The sequence below is a fragment of the Stigmatopora argus genome, chromosome 19, assembly GCF_051989625.1.
Source record: "Stigmatopora argus isolate UIUO_Sarg chromosome 19, RoL_Sarg_1.0, whole genome shotgun sequence".
Lineage (NCBI taxonomy): Eukaryota > Metazoa > Chordata > Actinopteri > Syngnathiformes > Syngnathidae > Stigmatopora > Stigmatopora argus.
The window spans coordinates 7310435-7320420 of NC_135405.1; positions in this window are offsets into that span (position 1 = coordinate 7310435).

The following is a 9986-nucleotide window of genomic DNA, read 5'->3' on the forward strand; positions in this document are numbered from 1 at the left end:
GCACCTTTGAAAACATCCAGTCACTCATTTTTACTGCTAAATATCCCATATAAAATTGACTTTAAAAAATGAAATTAAAACAAAATTACCACAAAAAAATGGATTAACCACGTATCCCCACCTCCTCCCACTACCCACAATTCATACTGACCACTATGCAGGTGTATCTACCAAAGTTTTCAGTGTGTATGCAGCTGTGTTGAAACTTCTCGTTTACCATCATCTCAGCAAAAATTTAACATGATCCTTCGTGTTCCTATAATTAGAGAGTTTGAAAAAGCTCTCAAAATAGGCCAAGAGGCTGCTGACCCAAAATATCCCCCCCATCTATGTGTAGCTCTAATGTGACCAGTAGAGGGCTGTTTTATGTTGTCCTGCTGCCACTGACTTATTCCTGTCCCTGGTCTACAAGCTTATGATGAACTCTCCCATTCCACAATCCTAAAGACATAGTACAAGAAACCGTGATTATAGTCTGTGGAGTGTTGTGTATATATATCTTCACTGAAAAGGAGGGGCTTCCTGATAACCACAGCTTCTCTTCCTTGACGTCATTCGCCATTTCTTGACCTATAAGGTAAACTCCATGCCGCATGTGGGCAAATCTCCAGCTAAAAGCAACATTACGGAGACATACAGTCTCACTTTTTCAGCCTCCTAAGCATCATTAATTTTATAGGTCACACACCAATGTGACCTCTGTTGAGTTTGCAAGAGCCAGTAAATTTATACCTTGCACATACTATATGCATCGTGAGGTTACATGAATATTATAATTTGCTTGGGACAAAAATGCAATATATTACTTTCATGTCATTTTGACCGCCGTGACCATAGTTGCACACTAATTTTGAGAGCACAAATCCACCATAACATAGGACGACAGGGGACAAATTATGAGTGTGATCGCCAACAGTGGTTCTAAGGTCGAATTCTTAGGCTTTCGTTGACAGGTCCTGAAGTTAAAAAAAAGATAAGCAATGCTGCAGTGAGTGCCAGCAGACAAGCTGTATGTATATCTGCATCAAATTTTCAAGTTGATCCAATGCATTTTAAAAACTTTTTGAAGAAATGCAAACATTCATTAATTCCTATAAATGTATATTAGCTATATATTGACCGTTTTTTATATTGGACACTATGCATAATAGAAAAATCAATTCAATTAAAAAGCTTTTTTGAATCACTGCCAATTCAATTGGATCGCTATCGCCGTCAATGGCAAAATATCCGTTAACAGTAATCTTTTTTTCCGCAACAGTTGCCACTTCTAAAGGGAAAGACTGGAATCCAAACCTCCTTGTTTGGTTGTTTAAAATTGAATGTGAAGTGGATGAAGTTAGACGTAATTTTGAATGGGTTACCTACCTGGTAGCACTACATCACAAACGTGTAAATAGAACACTTTTAGAACTGTTTTATTTTGAATGCTTGGACAGACAACATTAACAATTCACTGGTGGCTCAGGTTGTTCCGTTCGTCCTCTGAATGGGGCTTGCTGTTCTAGTCATATCACCTCACCTTTCCAAAAGGGAGCACCACAGGGAACAAAGATACATGGACCCTGCGTATACCCATAAGTTATAGCGGTGCCTGTAGCTCGATACTTTGTCAAGTGCTGCTTGTGGTGTGTAAAGTCGACATCATGTGCGGAGGAAAGATTTTTGATGAGTTCAACTGCCAACACACTCTGAAGTGGAAGCCGCATGCAGCTGAAGCTTAAATAAGCACGACAAGTAGCCCTGCACACTGTCTGTCATGGATGCCACTTTCATTTGGACCTTACTTTACTTTACTGCCTACTTTTATTCTTATGACAACAAACAATCAATCTCATTTATTCACTTTTCCTACCAATAATTTGTCCTAATTAAGTCCTAATTGTGTTTTGTCATTCCTCAAAGTATGATTTATGACAAATACATTGCCAGGTCTGCCATTGAGGTTACTTACCTGCAATTTGTATATATAAAAAGGGTTTTTTGGATGTGAAGTCACTAACGGTGTCTTGGATTATTTCCCTGTCTCCACATTTGACCTGTTATTGGTCGGTCGTTTGCCTCAAGTTACTCCTCACATAGTTCACCTTTCACTTTCAATGTCAGATGGTGTACGGTTGTTATTGGCACCAAATATGAACCTGGCACTTGGACCTGCAACCAATGTAAAAATAGGGAAACAAAAGGACATTTCTTATTTGACCCCAGTTTAAACGTAGATGCTCGTAAAGACAAAATTTTCCACATCTACAAGTGAAACAAGAACAGATACAGATGGTGGTGTCCTTCACTTCCTATTTCTATTTCAAGTCATGCAAGCCAACCATCCATTACCATCATCTGTCTCCATTAAATCATAACCTGCTTATATTCCTGATAGGTCTCAAAACTGCCACATTTATGACAAGGCGCAAAACCACAGAGCTCAACATTTAATACCCAAATGCTTCCAAAGACCTGTGGTTATCCACATGTAAATTTATAACTTAACTTTATAACTCGTTTTTTCTTCACGTTCTCCACATTATGGAAATTTGTGATCAATCACACCAACTGTGTAAAATTTGGTGAATGCATAGTGGACAGCTCATATTTAGATATGCAAACATATACGTATACAATTATACAGTATATTTCGATAAAAATTCCCAGTTAAGGTTTAGTGTGCTTCTGACCATAATGAGGCCTTTTCCTGCTGATTAAACGTAGGTGCCTGACACTTTGATGGTGAGTGAGGTGACTTTGAGGAATGGTGAATAACAGGGCGTGCTGTCAAAATGTGGCAGAGAGGATGGAAGCCTGAAGGCTGCCTACTCTTCCATCGGATAAACCACAGCAGGATACTGGATTAAAGGCCATGGGTTGGTGTGGGGATGAGCATCCTATTGGTCAGAGGCCAATCATACAGTGGCTGCGCATACACTGATGTCACCATTAATAGGCAATGCTATGGAGCGCATAAAAAAAGACATGTTCATGTATTTTTTTTGTTCAAAGTAGAAAATAGGTTAATAAATGTGAATGCATAAAACTATAATATTTATTTGCCTTTATGACTATTTTTCTGACTTCTTAAATGCTTGATGGTGGGTCAGTAAATTTGTATGTAAATAATTAAAATATGCAAGCAAATGATCGCAAAATCGAATTATAGTAGTCCCTCGAATTTCGCGCTTAATCCGTGCCATAATCACCTGTATTAAGTAAATTTCCACAAAGTACTCCCATACACTCCTATTAAATGTAATTGATGTACTGTACATAATCCTTCCTAACGTATCCTACCGGTACATTTTTCTTTGCCTACTGGTAAATGATTTTAGGCTAATATTTACATGTTTTATCAAACGTTTTTGACATACTGTACATTATACTTTCTAACATATCCTAGCAGTACCATTTGAGGCATACCTGTACTGTACATTTTTTTGTGGGCCTACCGATTTGCAGGCTACTATTTATTATTACTGTATTTACATATTGATAGAGAAAATCTGCGATGCACGGACGCGAAAATCGAATCGTAAAATGGCGAGGGAGCACTGTAATCCAAAGTTAAGGACTTGGGCATTGTCCTGACACGTCTTGTTTGTTGTGTCCCCATGAAGATTTAGAACTCCAGAGCTATCATTATACGGTCACCATTTAATGAGCCACTTCCAGGCTGTGGTCAGTGTTATACACTTATCAGATGACTGTGACTGTTCATAGCCACGGATAACGACATTCATATCTACATAAGCATGATTTATTTGAGAGTCAGTTTTTAGTAATTGGTAATTTCCTGAAAATACCACAGTCATGGTTATATTTGTACAGGTTTCCAAAAAGATGGGAGATGTGTAGACTAAGGGAGCAGCGACGTCTAGATGTAAACTATTATACTGCTATAAATAAGAAGAGGACGCAATTGTCAGTTTTACAAGCAAATTTGTGAATTAGGAACTATGGTCTACTTATTTGATTTTCTAAAATTATGTTATGCCAGTGTTAGTGGGTCTTTTTTATTACCAAGTAAACAATGTACTATTACCTGGTCAATTTGATGTTTTTGCTTGTGTGACATATAACGTTATGTTTGCCAAAAAGCTTTGAAAACAACCATCCGCAGAGTTTAGAGGTCACATGCCACTCATGCAGCTCAGCCAAGACTTTTTCTTGACATCCTGCACGTGCCACGGAAAAAAACAAACCGCATCCAATGTTACATTGACTTGCACAAAAATGTGACATTCACTTTCCAATGTTAATTAAAAGAAATGAAGCATTGATTAAATGGAGACATTGGGACATGAGCAAACCAACCATTTGACATATTTGTCCCGTCTGGACAATGGAAGAAATACTTCACCAGACATTTTTTTTCAAAAGGAAACACCTGCACATTAGAGACAATTTGCACTTTAATACGGGTCTGTTTTAATGTCCACTGAAATTGAATTTTTTAGATGTTTATTTCCATCAAATGACCAGAATCAAGTTACTGTGGTGAATGGGTCATCCCCAAATTTTGTATTGAAAGTTAGTTGAACTCTTTAAAGGGCAATATGAGAGATTTTTTTCTATTTGTGCCCTGCAATTGGCTGGCAGCCAGTTCAGGTCAGCTGGGGTTGGGTTCAGCACCCCCGCAATATTGAATACCTAATTAACCAGAACCAAAGTGAAAGGTTTTGAGTCTACTTTGTCTTTTTTCCACAGGTTCCTTCACAGAAATACAGCAAACAAATGCATGGTCAAGGGATATTGGACTTGCCAAAATGAATTCCGGTTTGTGTATGAAATTGCTATGCATGATATGAAAAGGAGTCACTTAACTTGGGAACCCACAGAGAAACCGTGACTATTTACAGACATCTAATTTCCATCTTGGCTTAAGTTGACCTTATTGTTCTAGGTGGTACCTGACCTAACACTTAAATATATTTTAGGGGGTGCACATCGGGTTCCAGTTTGAGATGTCAACTTTAAATCAATATTTTTTACTACTTGCTTTGATGGACTGGCCAAAACAGTGTACACAAAATGTTAAACTAGCAGAATTGAGACTTACCACAGTAATTTATTTAAGTAAATATATGTTACAATAGATATTGGCAACACAAGTCATCCGTCCAATGTTGGTTAGACTTGATTCACAGTTAGCCAGCCAAGAGGAAGAAAATGTAACAGTATTGAGCTGAGCTCAGACATTGCAGTCTAAGAATAACAAGAAAAAAATAGCTTTTGAGTGCAAAAAGTTGCCATTTACAAGACATTTTAAAGACACAAAATGACAACACGCCACATTTTCTCTGCTCTTTTTTTAATGTTTATATTATAATTAGCTATTATTTTAATCATATACTCATTATACTTTACAATGATAATAAAAGCATTCAATTCAATTTAATTCAATTCATTTCAATTCAATTCAATTCAATTTAAAGATTGAGTGCCACCTGTGTTGAGCCACATGCCTGAAAGGACAGGGTAATCAGTGCTTAGCTAATTAGTGACAATAAAGCAGTTCAGAAGATGACAAAAAAATCTTTCCATTTAAATATGTATGGATTTTTTTCTTCAAATTTATGAACATAATAATTTACAGCACTAAAATTTTTCACTATGCATTTGCATTTTCTCCTAGTTGAAACAAACATTATGAAACTCATACCTTGAAGTTCCTTCTGCTCTTCTTATTGACTCTTGGTAGTCCCTGACCTTATTCCTCCCAGTTTTCTAGAAAACATCTTTCCAACCCCATTTAATTGAAAAAAAAATGCATGACCTTGAATATACACATGGAAACAGTTTTGGCAATATGTAGGATTTTCCTTGCAACATAATGCTAAACAGGACTCGTTGCATTTCGTATCTGCGTAGCACAGTTGCACAAAACAGTCTTTGTTGCCTTTACAGGCCTTACGTCATGGTCAGGGTCCAGTCCCTTTCTGCACAGCTACCACAAGAATTTTGGGGCGATCTCAACAGTAAATATGGCCATAACCTGAACCTGTGTTGTATTTTCACGTATTCGACAGGAGTTAAAGCAATTATCATCTATTTAAGACAAAGTCTCAAAGGCCCGAGTCAGCATTAGGATGAGGATATGCAGGTAGTCAAGGGCTTTGAACTGGCAGGTTCTTCTGCATGGCACTGCATGCTTCTGCTCCATCACTACCCGTCTGCCCATACTCAATTTTTCCATCTGTACCTCAGTGCCACTAATTAGGACAGGAAGTCCTTGCCAGTTAATGAGGGAAACATATTCCCATTGGACTGCACGTTTGGAATATTGCGTGGACACGTACACACAAACATTATTAACCTTTTGACTTAAAGTCACCATCGGTTGACAAACTGGAAACTGTACCTTTACCTGAACTCTGCATGGAAATATTGTGAATACAAAATATGTCCTTCGTCCTTCGGGATGATTTTTAGGATCTAACTTGACACACAGAGAAAAGAAAAAATATCTGTGGTACTATTTTTCTAAAGCGCAAAATAAGAGCATTCTATTGATTAAAACCCAAACGCCTCACGTACTACAGAGACATTAGTGAGTCATTAATTCCAAACCAACACTCACTTGTCCATCACAACGGAATAAGTTGCCACAAGCGTGTCAAATTAAAGAGAAAAATGTCTTTCCATCCTTCTTACATTTAAAACAAGTTGCCACAAACGTGTCAAATTAAAGAGAAAAATATGTCTTTCCATCCTTCGTACATTTAAAACAAGTCTTTTTTGTATTATTTTTTTTTCTCTATAAGAACATTGACAGTTTATTTCACCTTGGTCATGCACCTGAGACGTGTTCCAGCTATTCTCCTCATTAGGTAGTAATTGAGAGTGTGTTAAGACCTTGGACTCGTGCAGAGCCAATTACATGTACATATCAACTAACCATTCATTTAATTATATTTTAAAAATATATGTACTGCGCATAAAAAAAAATCTTTTCTGGAAGTCATGAAACCCATTAATTTGTGTCTGCGTACATAAAGTAATGCAAATTTGTAATTTCCTTACTTTGTGTGTATGTATGTTTTGTTTAATGTATATACGTTGTAACTGCTATGCAGAACGTAATGCTATGGTAATTCTTTTGCATGTTTGACCCCAACCAACCCCCCAAACAAAGTCAATTTGGCACCCAGGAGGTGCTTCTGACATGATGGTGAGACTGTCTATATAACTTGTTGCAAAAGTTTGCTTGTCTTCTTTTCTTTTTGTATCGAATCGCAACCTGTGCACCTAATTAGATATGCATTGTTTGATTCCCATTGCATTCTTTACTGATATTCGTAAATATCCTAACTGCTGATAGTACCTCTCCATTCTTTAGGTCTAAGTCTGTTGGATGCTTCTGCCCACCTCCATCATCCTGCTAAAGCTCGCATTCCACAAATATCAGTCAACTACTAGACTGACATTTTGATGACGGTCATCATGTAGCCATGAAAACATGCTCATCTAATGTTTTAGTTTATTCATTCTCATTTAAATGCATCAATATGTCTATCTTCTTTACAGCAACTGAATATTACTTGAAATTATGCAATATTAAGATAATGCATTATCATGTTCTGCAGATGTTGCTCCTGTTAAATATGATGTATCACTGCCCTCTATGGGAGAATGTTATGAACTGTTTTTGCCTGCATATTATGCAGTTCAGTTGGCTACATTAGTAGTATATATAATACCTATCCCACATGATTTTTACTGAGTATGTGATGGATGATAGTTTTTGTTGTTGTTTTTCAAATATGTAAGCTAATAATGTGGCAAGATGCGAGAAATTTTAAGACAATGTTGGGTAGAAAAACAAAGAATTACAAGAGAACAAGTATGATTGGTTAACAGTTGCACCACTTCCCTCTATTATTATTTTTTATGTCAGCTTCAACCTGATTGATGCTGTCTGTCTGTGTCTTGTACTTTAAATAAACACTGCCTGTACATCTGGTACACAAAGTATACACCCGTCATTTGTTTTAATTCAGTTTCTCAAATGCTCTACCATATTTTTCAAAGAAACACTTCTGTTCTCATATGGCATGCATTATTGTGGAATAAATTGTTTTTTCCATCTGTTTTAGGATGGAAGAAGACTCTCAGCAGTCACTAAAGTGATGAATGTGCATGAGGAAGAGAGAGAAGAGGAACAATCAGCTCTCTTCAGGTTAATGGTGACTACACAGCATCCCCACGGCAACACCTCGACAGTTTCTGAGAACATAGCGGCGGTTACATCTTTACTATCAAATCATTGTAGGGAACAACTGGGCAATTATAGGATTGCACAGAGAACATTCAGTTTACCACTTGAGAGTTAATATTGTGATCCAAAGTATAAGACCGGAAAATCACAGCCTGACCTCTCCGTGGTGCTGAATTCATAAAGATGTTCATCTTTTGACAATCAATAATTCACAATGTCAAAAGGCTAATGTCAGGTGCATCCGACCTTTGCTTTAAATCTATACTGTTGGCTGTGTTAGTAGTAGTTGTTTTTCTTCTCTATTGCACTTTAAGGCCTCTTTCAATCAATGCAAGCATTTGTAAAATGTAGAACGAAGCCAAATAAATACGCACAATCCCAAACAAGTTAACTATAAACTAGGGAGATGTCCATGCTTAACAAAATCCATTAAAATCGACATGTTCCTGTTGTTACAATCCACTTATACTTGTGTTAAAGAAACATCTGTGCATTATTTGTTGATAAAACTACAGTAAACTTCAAAAGATTATCATTAATTATCAATAGTGTCATTTTTCTTCGCTCATTCTTAAAACCACTTGTACAACAATTGCAGCTATATATAAGATCCAAAGTACAGACTAAATTATGAAAAAAGTATGGAAAAGTACACTATGGTGCACTTTTGTTAAAGTTTGCAAGTGTACTTAATTAATAATGAAGTACTTGTCATGTGTAGACTTCGTTGAGTATAAATGTTATTAATATTTCTCAATTCAAAATGCTGGTATAATGTTCATGTCATGTTTGTGTAGGCTAAAACCTGTTTCAAAGATTTGTTTTGTTTTATAAGTGCACAGTAAGCATCCTGTTGCTGCCTGTTGCTAAGCAACCATCCTAATTAAATCGCTCATTGCTTTAGTTATTATGAGTAATGGTTGGGGTGGAGGGGAAATCAAGTTCGAAAGAAAACTTATTCATTCATTGTCCTTCATGGAAGTCATTATGTGTGACTCCATTGTGAGACTTTGCGGCTGTGTCTTATATTTGAAGATTCATTCATCTTCTGTGTCGCTTGTCCTCCCTCACGAAGGTGGCAGGGGACACTGGAGGCTCTCCCAGCCAACTTTGGGTGGTAGGGTTTTTTTTATAAATGGATTAAAAGAACTGGATTAAAAGCCCTGAATATTCAGTTTTTAATAGATCTAAAACAATGTTTATTTGAGCTTTTTTTAAAAAAAAATTTAGATTTTACAAAATGATTTTTGTACTAAAAACACAGAATAAAATGATTAAAAAATTACAATTATTGATTTAAAAGGGGGAAAATCAGGAAATTTAATATACATCTATACTCTTCATTTTAATTTGATCCTAAAACAGAAAGTCGGCACTCATGATTTACTTTCCCGGGCCACACAAAATGATGCGGCGGGCCAGATTTGGCCCCCGGGCTGCCACTTTGACACATGTGCTGTAGATTATCCACCAAAAAATGGCCAACTGCTTCAATTGAATTTGAGGGCTTTGTCTTTTCTTTTTTACAAACAATATAATACTTTTGTAGTATAATGCTATTTTTTTGGAGAAAAGAAAACAGGCCACTAAATGTTAACTGACCTTTAACCATGTCGTTATTCAACATCTTTTGACCTGATTTAGTTTCCAAAGCAACCCAACAGAAGGCCAACGACATGATTAATTAACTAGTTAGAGATATTTTGCACATTGCATGACATTAGCGCCATAGCAACAGGTTCTTTTAAGATCAATGTTCCTGTGTGAAAGGTACAAA